A 17,983-nucleotide genomic window follows, 5' to 3' on the forward strand; every position below is an offset into this window, starting at 1 on the left:
ACAGGCTCCTACCTGGTTAACTAACACTGACTGGGTCTTCACAAGAAATTCACTAGCACATAATTGGATAGTGCTGTTGAATGTCCCATCTGACTTCCACAGCACTATCTGTTTAGTACTGGGGCAGTCTGGGGGCGGAGTTGGGCGGACTCAGGCGGAGCCGGGATTTATCCCGGCACCGCCGATATTTAGCAGATAACCATTTGGTTAACATAGGCCAGCAAAAAGGCTCTCCAGGTATGCAGCTATAGATCAGCTATGCCTGGCTAACTCCTGGCAGGCCACCGAGTTCACGGATATTCAGTGCCAGTAGTACCCAGATAGGGGTTAGCACTGAATATAGCCTGGGTCTAATTCTGCCAGCAGTGGCCAACATTTAAAGAAATATCGACTGCCACTGGCTAAATATTGCCCTCAAAATCATTACATTGTTGCTCGCCCTAGAAATTTAGCTCACGGAGAATAATAAGGATTCTACAAAAAATGAGTTCCTCCAAGGATGGTAATGGGTGGCCCTTTCTGACATTGCAGATGCTGACAAAAACTGATTTTTTTTGAGACTTAACTAAATAATTGGCTTACATTCTTGAATAACCTGTCAGAAACACTGATCCCTCTGTAAAATAAACTGAGAGTCCTTTGGATTAAACCTGTATGTGAAAAATCCTGCAAGAGCGCTTAGAAATCTCCATTAGATACAGTGACAGTCAGAGCTAGGCAAACCTTCAGTCATATAACCCCCCACCCTTAACTTTCATGCCTCTACCCTGCAGCCTCCCCCCCCCCCCCCCCCCCCCCCCCGAGTTTGATAATTATCACACAAACATCTTACAAAATGCTGGTTAAAGTGTGTTCATGGCTCTTTGAATTGTGGGGCAGTCAGGACCTATATTTTTCTTTGATTTCAGCAAGCTCCTCGCTGTCCCCCAAGAAGCTATGAGCCTTTAGCATGTTGAACTGAGTGTCACATAGCTTCATGCAGACCCCAACCTGCTCGCAATGCTAATTTCAAGGGGAAAGAACACTTAAAAAAAAAAGCAATGCAAATGTTTTGTAGGCAGCAGAGTGAGGGGACAAACTAGTTTATGAATATTTTTTAATCAAATGTACATGTGTTGTTCTCCTCCCCTTTCTTCCAATCTAAACACACCTGTGGCTTAAAGTAGATGCATTATGGAACCATTTATCCCTATCAGAAACGCACAATGTTCAATGAGAGTATTTAGCATATTTAAATACTTATTTACTTAGGTAAATTGTATAGAAAATTGCCCTTTTAAAATGTAAGCCTTTCATCAAAATGGCCTACCAGAACCTATTACAGCTCTGTCCAGGGATGGATTGCCCTATGAGAAATCGGGCATCCCCTAGTGGGCCATTGATGTAAGCAACTGTACTTGAGTCTATCCTCTTCAGGTGCAGGAGTTTACAGACCAGCAGTATTGGAGCTACAGGCAGCTGATGAGTTCCTAGGAGTAGCCTACTGGTTTGATTCCCACTGTAGCTCCTTGTGACTGTGGGTAAGTCACTTAACCCTCCATTGCCCAGGTACATATAAGAACCTGTATATATGTAAATCACTTTGTAGTTGCAAAATACTACAGAAAGGTGGTATATCAAGTCCCATTTCCCTTTAAGAGGGGCAGGCTTGGAGAGGACATACTACTTCTGGAATTTGTTTTCATCAGTTGAGGTGGGGTTCCTCCGCTTCAGGATACCCAGGTAAGGGAAGAAAAAGAGAGAGGTTGAGTGAGGACAGGATCTTTGTGCATGGACAGACTGAGTTATGGGCACAGTCCCTCTCTTTACCCCCAAAAGTCTAGCTCTGCATCTAAGAGGAAGAAAGCTTCTCTGCTTGGTGTAGGGAAGTGGGGTTGGGAGAGTGAGTTAAGAGAAATGAGGCAAAACTTGTTTTATTTTGCTTTCTAACTTGTGAATAATCATTAGTTGTTGTTGTTTGTAATTGTGTCAAACATTTGGTTTCTGAGGCAGAAAATTGAGTATAGTAAGATTATAATATATAAATAGAAAACTATGCCACTCCATACTTGAGATAAGCATACCTGCAGGAGCAGGAGCTTCTTGCTCTTTAACAGATAATTTCCATAGTGTGGCCTCTGCAACACATCAGAGGCAGGGAGCGTTTTGCTCAGATCATTTCTATAGTGTGGTCTGTATACACGTTGGAGGTAGGGAGCTTCTCGATCATTCTCATAGTGTGGTTTGTGTACACGTCAAAGGCAGGGAGCTTCTCGCTCTTAACAGATCATTTCCCATGGTGTGGTCTATGTACATGTTGGAGGCAAGGAGCTTCTCGATCATTCCCATAGTGTGGTTTGTGTACAAGTCAGAGAGGCAGAGAGCTTCTCGCTCTTTAACAGATCATTCCCATGGTGTGGTCTATGCTACATGTCGAGGCAGGGAGCCCCTTCCTCTTTAAAATCAGTCCCATAGTATGGCCTATGTACCCGTCGGAGGCAGGGAGCTTTCGATCATTCCCATAGTGTGGGTTTTGTGTACACATCCAAAGGCAGGGAGCTTCTCGCTCTTAACAGATCATTCCCATGATATGATCTATGTACATGTTGGAGGCCAAGGAGCTTCTCGTATTCCCATGGTGGTGATCTATGTACATGTCGAGGCAGGGAGCCTCTTCTCTTTAACAAATCGTCCCATAGTATGGTCTGTGTACCCGTCTGAGGAAGGGAGCTTTTCGATCATTCCCACAGTGGTGGTTTTTGTGTACACGTCAAAGCAGGGAGCTTCTCGCTCTTAACAGATCATCCCATGGTGTGGTCTATGTACATGTTGGAGGCAAGGCGTTCTCGCTCATTCCCATAGTGTGGTTTGTGTACAAGTCAGAGAGGCAGATAGCTTCTCGCTCTTAACAGATCATTCCCATGGTGTGGTCTATGTACATGTCGAGGCAGGAGCCCCTCCTCTTTAACAAATCAGTCCCATAGTTGTGGTCTGTGTACCCCTCGGAGGCAGGGAGCTTATCGACATTCCCATAGTGTGGTTTGTGTACACGTCAAAGGCAGGGAGCTTCTCGCTCTTTAACAGCTCATTCCCATGGTGTGGTCTGTGTGCTTGTGGGAGGCAGGAAGCTCCTCTTCACTTAGTAGCACATCAAGCCTGCTGTCAGTCACCCTGAAAAGGGACTTAGATCTATATTCTAACTCAGAGAAGTGACACTGTCATCATGGTTTCTGAATAACCAGCTTTAAAAACAAAATACTGCCATGGAAGGAGACGTTGCAAAACAGACCACACCATAAAATTGTCTAATAAATAAAGATGAAAGAAAGAGAAGATGTTTTGATAATTACCTTCGACCTGGGATGGCAGCTATTACTTGGATTTAATATTGTGCAGGTCAGTGAAAATACTGACTGATGTTCAGCCTTGGAGCTGTTTTTGTAGGAAGGATCTCACAGATGGAAGGGCCCAAGTTGATATAAAGCTAACAAACTGCTATTAATAAAGAGGACTGGTAGAAGAGTATTAGCACCCTAGGTGAAATCTTCAGCCTTCAGTTTGTGAACATACACTCTCTCTCTCTCTCTCAAAACAGGCCCCTATGAGCCTCCCCCCTTCCACTCTGAAGTGTTGAAAATTAAACTCAACAATCACAATCAACCCACAATCACCCTTTCCAGAACATCCTGTAAAAATGCATAATTTGGAGCATACTTATTAAACTTTGTGTTATACACACACACACACACATCATGAGATCTATTGCCAAAAGTCATTTATCTGCTTTTATGAACTATTTCAAAACTGCCCCCCCCCCCCCCGAGCATGTGGATGGGGGGGCAGTGTAGAGGCACTGGCCAGGCCTCAGCTGTAAAACCTCTTTCCACTTGCAAGGCCCAGGGAGCAATTACAGCAGACAGTGTTGCAATTTGAGGGGAAGGGCCCAGGCTCCTCTCCTTGGCTGGGTCTGCCTAACATTTAGCTTTATAATCTGGCTGTGGTTCACAACATATTGGAGCCTGGAGGGGATTTTCCCATTATATGCTGAATCTGCAGACAGTTAGCCCACTGTACTGCATGTTTCTACAGTTAAACCTCTGTCCCAAATAAAACAGTACATCTTAGTTAAGTCCATGAGACTTATGTGACACTGGTTGTACAGGTAGATACACTGCATTGCGCATATCACCCTTCCCCCCCACCAGTCACTATGGCCCAATATTCAAAGTGGTTTAAAAAAAAGGGTTGGACAAGTTCCTGGAGGAAAAGTCCATAGTCTGTTATTGAGATAGAACCTTGCATCATTTTGGGGTTCTGGAATGTTGCTACTCATTGGGTTTCTGTCAGGTACTTGTGACCTGGTTTGGCCACTGCTGGAAGCAGGATACTGGGGCTAGATAGATCACTGGTCTGACCCAGTATGGCTATTCTTATGTTCTTATGATTGTAGGCCACTGAATAATTAAATTGCTTGGTTGGGGTTAGCCGCTAATAATCAGTGCAACAACCAGCTAAGTGCTGCTGATATTGCGGTTAGCGCTGAACAAAATGCCAGCTATGTTGGGTCATTCCAGGGGCAGAGTCAGCACTTGGCCGCTTAAGTGCTGATAGCCCTTATTATGCCAGGTTTACCGCATAAAGTCTGTCCTATTTTAATGCGGTAACCCATGGTCCTTAAGTGATGAATATCGACTTAAGCAGCTATGTGTTAGTGGCTTAAAAATAACTGTATATTCAAAGCCGAAGCCCGAATAGCGCTGAATATTCTCATAGCCAGTAAGTTGCTGCAGCCAAAACTGAAACTGGATATTCAATGTTGGTCACCGGATATAGCCCAGCATTGAATATCTAGGGTCAGCGCTGGCAGCTCTCCACACTATAGAATGACGACGGGGACAAGGAGGGGGACAGAGCCCGCAGGGATGGGGGCGGGGATAGAGCTTGCAGGGATGAGACAAGGACAGGGCAGGGATGGGACAGGGCCCGTGGTGATGGGGACAAACTTTTGTCCCCGTGTCATTTTCTACTTTGAAGCCTGTAAATGAACTGGAATGTTATGTATGTTTGAGTGATGCAGACGATATTTAGATTTTTTGGAAAAACAAGCAAAACATACTGGCCACAACTAGCAAAATTTGAATGGGGGCTCCTGTACATTCCTGCTACCCAGCACACCTTCTAAGAAGACAAGTTACTTGTTTTTATATTGTTTTCTATTTGTTATTTATAAACAACAGTTACACTGCATATTGTTCCTTTTTATACTTTAATTGAAAAAATTTAAATATAAAATCACTAGTAAAAAAGGTCCGTTTCTGACACAAATGAAACGGGTGCTAGCAAGGTTTTCCTCAGCTCCCCTGCAGCCACCCATGTCCAGCGACCCTTCTCTCCCCTTGCAGCCACCCATGTCCAGTGACCCTCCTCTCCCCCTGCGCCCACTGCAGCCACCCATGTTCAGCGAACCTCCTCTCTTCCCTGCCCCCCTCCTGCCACCCATGTCCAGCGAACCTCCTCTCTCCCCTGCCCCCCCTCCAGCCACCCATGTCCAGCGCCCCTCCTCTGTCCCCTGCCCCCCTCCGGCCACCCATGTCCAGCGATCCTCCTCTGGACATGGATCAGCTGTGAGGCATGGTTTTTTTTTCCCCCGGGTTCTAAAGTTGACATCATAATGGCTACGGTGATGTCAGCCTGATCTACGGAGTCTAGCAGACCAACTCGGAATGAGCCATGGTCCCAGGCAAGTCAGAACGTTGGAGGTGAGAATTATTATATTGGATAAGTGTTCAAGGCTTCTGCAGATGAGGACAGAGCCCATGGGGATGGGGCAGAGATAGAGACAGGGCCCAAGGGGATGGAATGGGGATGGAGACAGAACCTGCAGCGATGGGGTGGGGATGGAGACAGAACCCCCGTTTGTCCCCGTGGGTTTGTCCCCGTATCATTCTCTACTTCGCATTGCTTGCTGCCGGTTGAATATCGGGGAGAGGGCTTTTGCCTTGCTTTACTCTGTGAAAACTCATCCACCATGTTGCATAAAGTACAGAACGTAGATATTAGTAGATGGAAGAAAAGAAAATATTTTGCTTGCTCAAGTTTCTGTTAATGTTATAGGGTATTAACGTGAGCTTTAATAAATAGCAAACATCAGGGTTTCAGCAGAGTATATAAATAGATTTATCACATTCCTGAAAAACACATCCACCAGACTTGATTATGAGAAGGATTCTCCCCCCCCCCCCCACCCCCCCCCCCCCCCCCCCCACACACCAGACCTTTGGGCCTCTGGGCCGGGGCCAAGGACCAGTAAGCCCGTACGGGGATCCATCCCTGGAGTTAAGATTTTTTTTTTTAAACTCTAATAGCACTAAAGAACAGCGGGTGGGGAAAATGGAAGAAATGCCTTCATCTCTTTCTTCTGTGTGTCAGTCAGTGTGAAAAAGGAATAAATTGTACGTTGGCCGCTATTTTCTTATTTTTGTTTGAATAAAGAGATTTAAACATAAAATGCTAGTGGAAGAGGCAGAAATCAGGCCTATCTTGCAGGTGCAGGTACTCAGATGTGCTCTCGGGCAAGTGTAAATGTCCGCGCCTAGATTATTCATGTATGCACATAGATTAGCATAATTGAACACGTGTCTGCAAATGCTGCCCAAATTCCGTCCCTGTATATACACCTACTGGCAAAGTACACACCATCATGTTATGGCACATAGCTTTACGCCTTCGGTATTGTATAAGAGCCCATTTGCAACTGTAAATCAGTTTTAGATTTCCCTATTGTACTGTCCTGTGTCTGACGACCTTTGGGGGAACCTGCCCTGTACCTACGGGAATTCAAATTTTAAATTCTCACTGGGGGGGTGGAGGGGTGGGGGGGGGGGGTAGTGTGTGCTTGTTGAAAAGAAGCTTGGCTTGCTATTACCTGAGCTCTTTTGGTGCTCTAGATAAAAGGAGAACTTATATATCTAAAGATTTCACAAACAATGTCCATGTCCTATAGGCTAACAAGCAACACAACTAAAGTGCCCCATCAGTGCCTGTAATCATATACTCATATCAAAAAAATAGGGGGTCAGTTTTGAGCTGGCACTGTGATTGGATTAAGTTAAACAATGGCTCGGCATTTTACTTAATTCGTAAATTCAGTGCCGCTATCCATAGAGAAAATGGTGCAGTCACCATGCCAGGACTCTCCTTTTAGTTTAGGACTGCTGTTTTGCATTTAAATGATCAATTTAGCAACTGAAAATCACTGTAAAATGGATACATTTTTAGGTCACCTTTGCCTCGCTCCAACTTTGACCTACAAATAAACAGCTAATATTGTGCCATTCAGCGATTTAAACATCCCCATAGTATCCATGTATTTTTTTTTAAATACACAAAGGATTTATGCATTGGTCACCTGTCAATCAAAGTGTAAATCCTGAATATCAGCCCACATACCTGTTTGTCAGTGTCGGTACTTGTTAACATGACACCCCAGTGCGTTTCATGAACCTGCTTTGTGATCATTAAGCACACAGGTCTCCCTTTTTTGAAAAGTCTGTGAAGCTAGGGGCACCCTTCTGTGCTTCTCTTCACAGTAGTTCATTTAGTGAGTGACAGTGAAACTACTTTCACTCTGTCAAAAGAAGAAAGAACTAGAAATGGGAACCCCCCTCCCCACACAATCATTTTATCCATTGTAATCAAAAAGTTAAGCACTGCTTTAGCCCTGTTCAGTGCTGTTCTAAACTTTTCCTATTATTCCCTGTGTAGGCAGGAGGCAAACAGCATATATTAACATTTCTTTAATTTTGTCAGTGCTTCTGAAATCTACTGAGTCACACTTCAATGGGTTTCTTGCTGGGTGAACTGTCAGACTTATTGCAAAATGCCATTTTTCCTTTGCCTCTGTAGCAGGCGGAACGTGGGGGCACTCCGGGGTGTCAGCATTGGCTCAAGCCTTCTTCATTTTGCAGATCTGCTCTGTGAATCTTCACCTCCTCCAAGAATTTCAGTGGCTTGCCTCACTCTGACTAATGGGAACTCATCTGTGCATGCAAATACGCTTCGACAGCAGGCCCGTATAGCTAATATTAACTCTTCTACTGCTAATTGGAGCTCACAGATCAGAATTCTCTAACACTTCAAGGATAACTTTTTTTTTCTATTAAAAAAAATAGAAAGAAATAGAGGAACTTGTAGAATTTCAGTTTTCATGAAAGAAAGGCAACTTACAAAGCCATGGAGTGGTGGTTAGAGCCCTGGGCTGACAGCTAAGAAATCCTGGTTCATATCCCACTGCTGCTCCTTGTGATGTTAGGCAACTCACTTAGCCACCCGTACATACTTAAGAGACCGATGCAGAAAGCAACTGCAGGGTTACCAGGGTTTGAATGCCAGTTCTACATGCCAAGGCATGCAGAGAAGAATTCTGTGCATGTGTTAACTCACAGGAAAGACACAGCTGCAAATTGTATTAAAATGTATGCTGATGTAAGCAAGGCATTCTGTGGTATGCAGAGAGTACAGTGCCCACTTTTAATGCATGCACAATGTGAGAATTTTTCTCTGAGGGCCCGGGTTAGAGTTACCATATTTTGTCCCCCCAAAAAGGAGGACACATGCCCCGCCCCTTCACACTCCACCCGCCCCTTCACATCCTCACCCCGCCCCCTTTCACACCCTCGCTCCACCCCCTGTCACATTTTCCCCTCCCCCCTGTCACACACCCTGTCACCCTCCCTCCCCTTACCTTACTATTGCCCTGGTGGTCTAGTGACCTCTTCGGGCAGGAAAGAGCCCCCTCTTTCCCGCCCGGAGCGCTGCCCTGCATGCATCCTTCCTGTTGGTGATCTCGGCACCGATTCAAAATGGCAGCTGAGAGTTTAAGTCTCGCGAGGTCACTTCAGCTCTCAGCGGCCATTTTGAATCGGCGCCGAGATCACCAGCAGGAAGGATGCATGCAGGGCAGCGCTCCGGGAAGGAAAGCGGAGGCTCTTTCCTGTCCCGAAGGCAGAAGAGGTCACTAGACCACCAGGGCATTAGTAACTAAGGGAAGGGGAGGCTAGCAATCTGCCCATTAGTCCGGATTTCTGGACAAACTGGCAGGTTGGCAGGCGGGCCGTCCTATAGGATAGCCCGCTCACCAGTCTGCCCGTTTTGTCCAGAAAAGAGGATATGTCCGGGTAATCTGGACATATGGACATGTCCGGGTAAATCTGGACATATGGTAAATCTGGACATATGGTAACCTGCTTGCATCCTTTGTGTTCCTGATCTCGGCGCCGATTCAAAATGGCCACCAAGAGTTGAAGTGACCTCGCGAGACTTCAACTCTAGGCGGCCATTTTGAATCGGCACCGAGATCAGCAACACGAAGGATGCATGCAGGGCAGCGCTCCGGGCAGGAAAGAGGGGGCTCTTTACTGCCCCGAAGAGGTCACTAGACCACCAGGGCAGTAGTAAGGTAAGGGGAGGGGCGTGACGGGGTGTGTGACAGGGGGAGGGGAAATGTGACAGGGGCGGAGCAAGGGTGTGACAGGGCCGGGGTAAGTGTGTGGTGGGGGTGGGGCACGTGTCCTCCTTTTGGGGGGACAAAATATGGTAACCCTCGAGCTGAGTGCCATTTATAGAACAGCGCCAAGATCCGACCCCAACTTTTAGGTGCAGTGATTTACACCAACTGAAACCTGGTGTAAATCCCTGTAAATTAGGTGTGGATCCCCCAAATTCTATAATAATGCGTGCATCTTTAGTGAACACACCTGACTCACCCATGTCCCTCCCATAGATACACCCCCTTTTCATTCATGTGCTAAAAATTTATACACGCATCTGTATAGAATAGTGCATAGGACAAATGCACACGCAACTTCAAATTGCTGCCAATTAACAGCAATTATTGATTGTTGATGCCTTATTAGCTCATTAATTTGCACACAGATCTGTGATTGCATCCCAACTTTGCGCATTCAACTTTGGGTGACCTACATAGAATCAGGGGAACTGTTTATCATTTATCGTTTATTTAGAATTTTATGTACCACCAAACTCGCAATGCAACACGCAATCTTCATCGTTTCGACCCTCCACTTATACCTCATAGGATCACTATACAACTTTGTATTTGTTATCGACCGACTGGGCAAACACCTTTGACGGTACTATGTAAGCCACATTGAGCCTGCAAATAGGTGGGAAAATGTGGGGTACAAATGCAATAAATCCTATATAATAAAACCCACCTCCAACGTTCTGATGCTGGCAGTGTGGACAAAAAGCTTGAAGCATTCGTGCTACTGCCTCCTGTATCTAACTCCTGATGACGTCTCACAATACCAGATGCGTCACCAACGACTGTGCCCAATCACAGCACAGCAGCGATGTCTCCACCAACTTATTAAAAAAAAAAAACCACAACAGCAAACGGCGCAAAAAAAACTTCACGTTCACACGAAGAAAGAAAAAGGGAATCGCACTGATAGCTGCACGGCACCGGCAACTAGAAAACCGGCAGCTACTTCACACCTCGAAGATACTGACAGGTGAACGGCGGAGGACAACAGCAGGCAACAACAGCGGGAGCCGCTTCAGCCTAGAGGAGCCGCCAAAAAAGAAGACGCACTGACAGATGCAGGGCAGCGGCAACAAAGGAAACAACCAGCTGCTTCAGCCCTAGACAGCACTGACAGGTGAACGGCCGCGGACAACGCAGGAGGCTGGGATGGGGACAGAGAAAGGAAAAAAAAAGCAGATTCGTCTCTCACACACACACTGTGCCTCTCTCTCTCTCTCTCTCACACACACACACACACAGCATGTGGCAAAAAAAAAAGGGAAACCACAGAAAGCAACATTACACACACATTCTCTGGAGGTTGGGATGGGGATAGAGCAAGGAAAGAACTAGGGAGCTACAAGGAAAAAGATGATGCACTGATGATGAGGAGGAACCTGATGGAAAAAGGGAGAATTGATGTGGAAGGGACTGCCCATACTCTGACTCTCTCACACACACATACACACTCTTCCACTCACACACAAACACACACACCACATGGCCAAAACAGGTAAACCACAAAAAGCAAAATCACAAACACTCTTTCCGGAGGCTGGAATGGGGACAGAGGAAGGAAAGAATGGAAAACCAGATTGCGGATTGGGGGAACAGCAGTGATTGATTAGCAGGGCGGAGATGGGGACTTGGACATTGGGAGAAAAGGGTGAGCAGGTAGTGAGCTAATGGCAGACAGGATGAGAAGCTATTTGGAAATGGATGATGCTCTGAGGATGAGGAAACTGAAAAAAAAGAATAAAAGAGTAACACAAACTGCTTTGTAAATTCTTTACACTACATCCTAAAAACACAATAACAAAACAACCAACAATACAACAAAACAAAAAATAACAAATGAAATTGCACATAAAAAAACAAAAACAAATGTTCATTACAAACACAATTATAATAAAAACCACTTTCAACACAATCATTGCAAAAAACAAATACCTTGCTAGCGCCCGTTTCATTAGTCTCAGAAACGGGCTTTTTTACTAGTAAATAAATAAATCTAGGTGGATAGCAATAGAATTACATTCTGGAAATGGAAAAGAACCCCATTGTAAGACAGGAAAGTACACATTTACTCAGAACAGAGACATACAATTCCACCTATATCCTTCCCTGCATTCATCCACCATCCACGTTAAACAAAAACAAATTTGTTCTCTGAATTGTCTCTAAACGCTATTCTAAAAAAATTTGTCTTAAGAGCTGACTTAAATTGTGTCAATGAAGGTTCAGACTGTAAGCAAAGGGGCAAACTGTTCCATAAAGCAGGGGCTAGCTAGAAAAAAAGAAAGCTGAATTTCTGGTCTCTTCCCATCTGGACTGGGAGGACCAATCTATGATCATTTAAAGAGGGCAAATATTGCATAAGTAGTTGGGGTTCGCAGTATGAAGAGCTGAAACTAAGGGGCCCTTTTACTAAGCCACGTAAGGCTTTATGCACGCCCAACACACGCCAAAATGGAGTTACTGCCTGGCTACCGTGTGGCTCTTGTGATAATTTCATTTTTGGCGTGCGGCCGAAAAATAATTTTTATTTTCGGATGCGTATATCAGATGTTGCTAAGTGGCGTTTGGCGCACGTAGGTCATTACCGCCCGGTTACCGTGTGAGACTTTACTGTTAGTTCAATGGCTGGCTGTAAGGTTGCAGACCCAAAATGGACGCGTGGCAATTTTGATTTTGCTGCATGTTCTTTTTGGCAAAAATTTTAAAAAGAGGCTTTTTTACAGGCATGCTGAAAAATGGATCAACGTATGCCCAAAACCCGTGCCTACACTACCACAAGCCATTTTTCAGCGCATCTTAGTAAAAGGACCCCTAAGATTTTAAACTTCACCCCATATTCTACTGGCAACCAATGTAACTGCTTCAAAAGGGATGCCACATGATCCCAACGCTTTGCCCTATGAATCAGATGGGCTGCAGTGTTTTGAAGAATCTGCAAACGTTTAAGATTGGCCTCCTTCAAGCAGCTACATTTTTAGTGTATATTTGAATAATAGCCCATCTAGGGATAAATGAAGACCTAGACTGTGCCCTCTGACTGCGCAGAGCTGCATACAAGGATTGTACCGGTACTGCTTCCAAGTCATGTCACTTCCAGTGGTGAGACTCCACACATAGCTCTGCCAATATACCTCACACCCAATTCCAGATTAACATCATACTGGGTCCCGGGCAACCTATGCACATAATTTATAATGTCACATTGTGGCAATGCTGACAACCTGAAGCAACAAGTACAGCAAAAATTGTGTGCTCGGCCTGTCCTGTATGATGTGGCCTCACTGGACGCTGATATCAAGAGCAGGAGAAACTATATGCAAGAACTTCCCTGCCTGCCCTCACTGCCATGGGCTGCAGTCAAGTGCTGAAGTGTAATTGCATTCAAGCAGGAAATAGCTGTAAACCAGAACCAGATTAAGGCACATCTCACAGGGCCTCCTAAATTTGTTGGGTGTTAGGCACATGTCTGTTTGCCTGTGCCTTAATCAGACCCTAATCACTCTTGTTCCCCAGCTTCACCTGCTGTTCCAGTACTGAGCAGCCCACAATGCCCTGAAGAAGACATTGGTCATAGCCTTCTGTAAAGCATTGCCAGTTTGAAAAGTTAACTAGGGATGGATGGCATTTCACTCCAGTGGCGTTGCCCTCAGCTGCAATGGCTCTGCTGTGTATAGTTACATTTTGTGTTCGGTTTGATCCATGCAGGGGAGTTTTCTATCCATAGGATTTCACAAGGCTTACTGGCATTAGCCAAAAGGTATTACTGCACGTGAAGCTTAGAGGCTCCAAGAGAAAAAACATCAAAGCCGTCTTAACTGGCAGAGCCGTAATTTCTATTCATCAGCAATACCTATTGGAATATAGTAGTACCAGTACAATCCTTGTACGCAGCTCTTCACAGTCAGAGGATCCAGCCCTAGTCTTTGTTTAGCCCCAGATGGGCTATCATTCAAACACACACTAAAAATGAAGCTATTTGAAGAAGCTTTGACAAGGTGGGAAGGAGATGGAGAGCGGGAGTAATGTTCTTGTGGCTTTCTGCTGTGTCTTTAGCTGGCAGCATTCCTTACTTTTTGCATTTTGCATATCTGGTATTTGATGTTAATTTTAGTAATTATGAGATGCAAACTTGATGGGTTTTTATTAGTAATATTTATATTGAGTTATACAGTGAAGTTTTTATGGAGATAATTTATCATTATGTATTATATGGTGATATCTTTGCCTTAATTCACCTTGAATGGTTTTGTTTTTTTTCATGAAAAAGCATGTGACAGTCTGGATTTGGCTTTGTGATACCAGGGCGGTCAAAAGGGAAACTATCCTGGGTGTCAAGCCAACAGGGCATTGTTTCCCTTTTGAGTCAGCCTGTGAGCATTCAGAGATGCCAAGTTGCTTAATTCCAGGCTTGAGCTTTTAGGTCAGTCCTGGATTTCAGAGCACCCCATCCTGGTGTATTATGGGACTTGCAGCACTGATTTCAATGGGCAGGTTCAGGTACTACAAATCACACACTGCTTTGGGATGAAAACCAGGATTAGCCTAAAATCTCCAGCCCGGAGCTGGGTAACTTGGCATCTCTGAGCATTGTGAGTCCAAAGGAGGAGGGCATTCTGAAAGCAACCCTTGCCCAGCATACCATTTTGTCCCTTAGCTGGTTCTGAAGAGATGTGCAGGTCCTGCAAAAGTAATATGATTTAAAAAAAAAATACAATACCAGGAAACAACTCTTGTTCTTGCTGAGGTCAGGACTCCTGAGAAAGAGGAAAGGACCAGATCTCCTTCAGCCTTAGGAAGTCCAAGGCATGATTCATTTTGGATATACTTAGGTCTCCTTTTATTACATTTGTACCCCACGCTTTCCCACTCATGGCAGGCTCAATGTGGCTTACATGGGGCAATGGAGGGTTAAGTGACTTGCCCAGAGTCACAAGGAGCTGCCTGTGCCTGAAGTGGGAATCGAACTCAGTTCCTCAGGACCAAAGTCCACCACCCTAACCACTAGGCCACTCCTCCACTGTTGCTACTATTTGAGATTCTACATGGAATGTTGCTATTCCACTAGCAACATTCCATGTAGAAGTCGGCCCTTGCAGATCACCAATGTGGCAGCGCAGGCTTCTGCTTCTGTGAGTCTGACGTCCTGTAAGTACGTGCAGGACGTCAGACTCACAGAAACAGAAGCCTGCACAGCCTTCTACATGGAATGTTGCTAGTGGAATAGCAACATTCTATGTAGAATCTCCAATAGTAGCAACATTCCATGTAGAATCTCCAATAGTATCTATTTTATTTTTGTTACATTTGTACCCTGCGCTTTCCCACTCATGGCAGGCTCAATGCGGCTTACACGGGGCAATGGAGGGTTAAGTGACTTGCCCAGAGTCACAAGGAGCTACCTGTGCCTGAAGTGGGAATTGAACTCAGTTCCACAGTTCCTCAGTACCAAAGTCCACCACCCTAACCACTAGGCCACTGTGCTACTAATTAGGGCACACTGAATACGAAGAATAGAATGGGCTTCTTTGCAATAGCACACTTCTAATCGGCTGTGCAGGTTTGTAAAAGGAGACCTTAAAGAGCTTCCAAGATACATGCCAAAAGCAGAGATGCCAAGTGACCCAGTTCCAGGCTGGAGGTTTAAGGCCAGCCCTGGTTTTGAACTTACATCCCAAAGCAGTATGGGGTTTGTTGTGTCTAAAAAGATAAGAGGGGGGAAAAAAAAACCTTGCCTCTTTGTGGATTAGGTGCCTCAGCCACATTGCAGACCTGTGTAACTTTTCATTCTTTACAGATGTGGATGGACAGCATCGCTTGAAGCAATCAAATATCCATTTAGCAGATCAGCTCACCTTCCTTAGCAACCCAAATGTAAAAATCACAGAAATACAGGCACATCATTTTCTCCTGCTCTAAAATGGCATCATGGTTTGTTTCAAGTGCTTCGATAATAACATTTTAGGTGTGTTTACCAGTGTAGAGTGCCTTTTAACAATGATTGGCCTGTCTGTCGATTTGTTTGTCCATATGCATGGTGCTACCACTGTACTGACCTGTGCGCCAGATTGAGCAGTATATCAAATATCAATAAACATAAACATAAAATTGATGCAGTGCATGTTCGCTGAAAATTGCAGAGAATAAAACCAGAGTTTTGTTCAAATTGGTCCAGTTTTGAGACCACCTGTATTCCAAATGGGCTCATGTGTTCTGCAACATATAATTTTTTTCCAGCTTCTATTTGGATTTACAATAAACTTTTAACAACTAACCCAGAATCAATTGATATCAGATGAACCGATGTGGAGGGGCCAACAAACATATGATATGTAAGAGGTACTAGGAATAGAAACAGATCAAAGTGGCATTTGTAGAATTTATCCCTGTGAGAATAGGGGGAGAAGAAAAGAATTTAAAAAAAAAAAAAAAGAAAAACTATACAAAGCTTTTTTTTCTCCATAACTCTGTCAAAACCTGACCAATTTTAATGAAATATATAATCTGGAATAAATTTGCAATAAGCCTACACTCATGCCGGCCACCACCTAGCGATTATTGTCATGAAGAAGCCATTTTGCTTTTATCATGAACAGTTACCGTGGTTTTCGGTCAGGTGGATCTGATCCTTATTAAAAATATGTATTTAGAGAAAGGTTATGGCTCTCATAGGCTGGTGCAAAAGCTTCTAGAAAAGAGGTGGCAGAGGGTAAGTAATGGAATATGTTTTGAAGAAATTGTGAGAAACGGGCTCAACTGATTACCAGTCAGGAAGCGGACAGTTTGCACTGAAGAAAATATTGCAACACTTGAATTACCAGGCAGTAAAGTGACATCACTTAGGTGGTATAGTGTAGGCTTATTACATTTTTATTTAGCATGATATTATATCCCCCCCCCCCCAAAAAAAAAATATATATATATATATAAATTTTTTTTTTAAACACAATGTAGAAGTCTGAGGAGGGGGATCCAGAGCACAGAACATTAAAAATCCTTGGAAGGTTTCCAGCATTATAAAGAGATGATTTGTTTTCTCATATTAGTACTATGGGAATGCTTTGGCCATGTCTCACAATAGTGTGCTGTTCCTCCGGGAGCGCTCAGGGCATTCTGTAGCACTATTGTATTATTTTCCATTTTGGCTGCTTCTGTAATTACTTCCAGACTTAAGGCGCTAACTAAAACCTCTTCAAACCACAGCTATAAAATGCACATAAAGTAATAAAAGTAATTACAGTGGCTCTGTGCTGTATCCACACATCATCTGTCTATGCTTAGTACTAAAGTAATGCCACATAAAAAATTAAGAACGGAGGTCTGCTTATTTACATTGTAATTATACACTACCAAGAGGCACTTCATGGAAAGCGCTACATGCAAAGGTATAAATTACTGTCATAATACCCTGCAAGTCATTTTATGGATAAAAGGTATTCCAGTTGTACAGTGTTTTATTTTTCCTTTGTTTCTTCAGTAGTAAACACTTCAGCCAACCTGCCTAAAACCCGCTCTGTGCCTTCCGTTTTTAAGAAAAGGGCAGGAAAATGCTAGAATGTTCAAGGAAACAGGAGCACTGGACTTTTTTTATACATTTGCTTATGGTCTCAAATTATTTGTAGGAATCACAAAATATGCTCCTGGATGGGGGAGGGGGGGTGTTTCAGGAGGCAGTATCATCAGTATATCTGGGTGCTGTGCAGAAGGGTGCCCCAGAAAGCAGGCCAACAACCTGCCTTCTATCTCACTTCTGTTAACCAGAGAGACTTAACCTGGGCATTTAGGAAGGTGACTAGAATTGTATATGCTGATCTGTGCAGTTATGCCCTTCTGTGCCCCTGGTTGGGGTTGTACCAGCTGCTCTGTGCTCTTGTTTGGGGTTATACCTGCTACTCTGTGTAGTTAGACCCCTCTATGTCCTCATTTGGGATTGTACTAGTTGCTCCATGAAGGTACACCCCTCTGTGCCCTTTTTGGAGGTTATATATGCTGCTCTGTGTAGTTATATCCCCTCTATACCCTTGTTTGGTATTGTACCTCCTGCTCTGTGTAGTTACACCCCTCTATGCCATTTTTGGGGGTTGTACCTGCTGCTCTGTGCAGTTATACCCATCTATGCCCTTGTTTGGGGATGTGTCAGCTGTTCCATGCAGTTACACTGCTCTATGTCCTTTTCTGGGGTTGTACCAGTTGCTCCAGGAAGGTTACACTGCTCTATGTCCTTGTTTGGTATTGTACCTGCTGTTCTGTGTGGCTGCACTTCTCTATGCCTTGTTTGAAGTATGAGGGCCATTTAAGTTTTGCTTTGATTTGTTTCCTCATGCTATGTAGGGATGCTCTGTCTTTATCCCATGCCTTTATGAATTCTGTCATTCTTTTTGTTCCATGACCACCACTGGGAGGGCATTCCGAGCATCTACCACCCAGGTTCAAGTCATCCTT

This window comes from Microcaecilia unicolor, chromosome 12 (genome assembly GCF_901765095.1).
Source record: "Microcaecilia unicolor chromosome 12, aMicUni1.1, whole genome shotgun sequence".
In the NCBI taxonomy this organism is placed as follows: Eukaryota; Metazoa; Chordata; class Amphibia; order Gymnophiona; family Siphonopidae; genus Microcaecilia; species Microcaecilia unicolor.